Source organism: Euprymna scolopes, chromosome 24, assembly GCF_053919585.1.
Source record: "Euprymna scolopes isolate OS-2025 chromosome 24, ASM5391958v1, whole genome shotgun sequence".
In the NCBI taxonomy this organism is placed as follows: domain Eukaryota; kingdom Metazoa; phylum Mollusca; class Cephalopoda; order Sepiida; family Sepiolidae; genus Euprymna; species Euprymna scolopes.
Genome location: NC_136505.1, coordinates 91882498 through 91885684, shown reverse-complemented (window position 1 = coordinate 91885684; position 3187 = coordinate 91882498).

Here is a 3187-nt window from a genome sequence, read left to right as displayed (position 1 = left end):
TTCGTACATTTTATAAATGTTTATTCATTTTACTGTGGTCTTCATTTGTTATTTTATTTATTTCAGCCAATTAGCAATTAACTGAACCTGTTACATCAACTGTTCTACGTTTAGTAACCTAGGAATTTTCATCCATTCTTTGTGATGAGCATGCATGAAAAAGTGCTCAAGAACAGTGTGTCAACAACTTAGTCAAGCCTACCTACGGCAAAAAATAAGTTCATCCAAAGGCTGTAAAAAAACTGATACCAGTGTCAAAAAGTGACTGCCAAGGTTGCTCTGGTGCTATGTCGTTTCAACAGAATTGTTTGGGATCGTGTTGAGCCATTTCAACGAAGTTGTTTGGGATCGTGTTGAGCCGTTTCAACGAAGTTGTTTGGGATCGTGTTGAGCCATTTCAACGAAGTTGTTTGGGATCGTGTGGAGCCATTTCAACGAAGTTGTTTGGGATTGTGTCGAGTTATTTCAACAGAATTGTTTGGGATTGTGTCGAGTTGTTTTACAGAATTGTTTGGGATTGTGTCGAGTTGTTTCGACAGTATTGTTTTGGGATCATGTTGTCATTTCAACGGAGTTGTTCGGGATCGTGTCGGGTTGTTTCGACAGAGTTGTTCAGGATCATTTTCCATGTTGAGTTGTGTACATGGAAGCATTTGGTTTACATTTTTTGTCCAGTTGATGTTGTTGCAGTCGTACTTCTGCATGTGATGATTTGTTTTGTCTCTTCCCTCGTGAAGCGACAGAATCCTGTTCTGCATTTCCTTGTACTTTCCAGGTTTCATCTTCCCCTGAGGTTATCAGAACAAAGCCTGTTTTTAAAATTCTAATTACACATCCAATGTATCATCCTCATTTTTCTTCATGCAACACATGTCTTCAACCCTGACCAGTCAAGTTTCACTTCCATACATTATCACACACTACATACACGTGCCAGATGGACTTTCCAAGAAAGATTTAGGATCGAACATAATGAAGATAATATTGGAAAATAATTTCACTCTGAATTATTCAAACTATTATTCTCATCTTCGTTGTTTCAGCCGATGTGACGTCCAAACTCCTTTAAGTGCATATTTTCAAACTTGGAAACCTAGTCAATTTAAAACTGAATCTTTATTTAATACAGAGGGTAGATTGTCCTTGTTTCATAAGCCATAACTGGGTAGAAGTATTATATTTTATGTTATTGGTCCCCCGACAAAGGATGGTTTGGACCTAGTAATTTGCTCCAATTTGTCCGTTTGTTTGTTTGTTTGCACTTCTCTCAACCATGCCTTGGATTTTTAAAAAATTTTGGTCAAACATTAGTCATGGTAAAAGTAAATTTTTGCCAGAACGCATTTTCCAGGATAACTCTGGGTTTTCCAATATATTTCTGGTCAGAATTCTTTCTAGAAAGACGTAAAGTACTTATGGGAAGGACCACATCAAGGTTGCCAACATCCTAAGTGAAAGTTTAACGAACTTGGGACATTCAAGTCGTCAGTCCATATATCTTTAACTACTGAACCACCGTCACCTCGCACAACCAGGACTATATATATATATATATTGAAGAACCAAAAGCAACTAAAGATATCCCTTGGACATCAATTAACACTAAATTTATTTTTTTAACAAATTAAATATGAATCCCTATTTCAATATTAGAGATAAAAATAAGCTCAATTTTTAACAGGTTATGTTAAACAGAGCTTTCATGTTATAATTTCATAGATTATAAAATTTATGCTATAATTAAAAATTTAATGTTATAATCAACATCGATTCACATCTATTATTGTATGTGAACATCTTGTGTCAATTAATGCCAGAACACCACATTCCATCAACGTAGATGACTCTCTCCAGGAGTGCCGCATTTACATCTTAGTGGTGAAGTAGGCTAGCACTTATGCCTCGTTGCCTTTTCATTTCCCATCGGTCAGGTTTCGATTTTGAGCGTCACACACGCCACCCTTGGACACTTTGTCACAGGCTTTCAAAATTCATACTGTAGTTGTCCGCAAGGACCTGTGGTATAACATATAAAGTACAAAGTAAAATTCAGTTCTAAGTGACATTCTTCCGGAGGTTGATGGCTTAATTTTCAGTGCAGGCAATACTCAGAATACAATTGCAAATTATTTCTATTTAAGACTTCTACCTGGTTGTGGCTGACAGAACAAGAGCATGCTACCCACATGGATTAAATAAAGAGTCCCGTTCAAAATTCTGTGCAGATTCCCGAGGCTGACAGAAAGATTCCTGAGTTCAACAAGATACAGCTAAAGAAGGCTGGAGGTTACATCAGCCAAAACGTGCGAATAACATTCAAGGTGAGAACAATAGTTTGAATGATCCATATGATCAATCCTCATCTCAAAAATTTCGAATTAAGGAAGTTCTTATACCCAAAACCATATTCTAGGCCAGGATAAGAAGGAGATTAATCTTAAAAAGAAATAAACAAAATGATATTCAAATTAAATTAAAACAGTTCTGTATTAAACTAGCTGGCTGCCCGGCATTGCCCTGTTATAAAATACGTTTAAATATGATATTTTGATTAATGCAGATTTTGTATCTATTATTATACTAGCCTAGGTTCCCGGCGTTGCCCGGGTCTTTGAGGGCGTGTGTTGAGCAAAAAAATAAAAAATAAAAGTGGTAGTAGGCAGGCACGCTTGAACTCGTACCGTGAAGGAGGAAAAGAACATGAAAAAAATGTTACATCTTTGCTGTTGCGTCCCTCGCTAAATCATAAATAACAAAGGTTTAAATTAAGGCTAGTAAATCGAAAAGAGGGGATGACTTTCGAAAATATTGGTGAAAAACGCAACCCCCTCCTTGTAGAAAAGTGACCAGTTGAGGGTGAAGGAATTAATGTTTTTAGCCAATTTTTTTATATTTGTCGTCCGAAGGGTCGAGTTTCAAAACGATACTGATCTCATGAAAATCTGTCACCTCTGTCGAAAGTTTTAGGCAGACCTACATACATACATACATTTAAACAGACAGGTAAGTATAATTCAATAACTTGAGTGTTATTTCTTTTGTCCATCACACCAATAATTTCCTGGGTAAGGTTGACACTGTTGTCCAAACTTCCAACTTCCAAACTTCTGTATATGTAACGCACCTTCTCTCAACTCCAAACGAATTTCTGCTAATTCAACTTATTTCTTCGAAATCCAACTTCAAA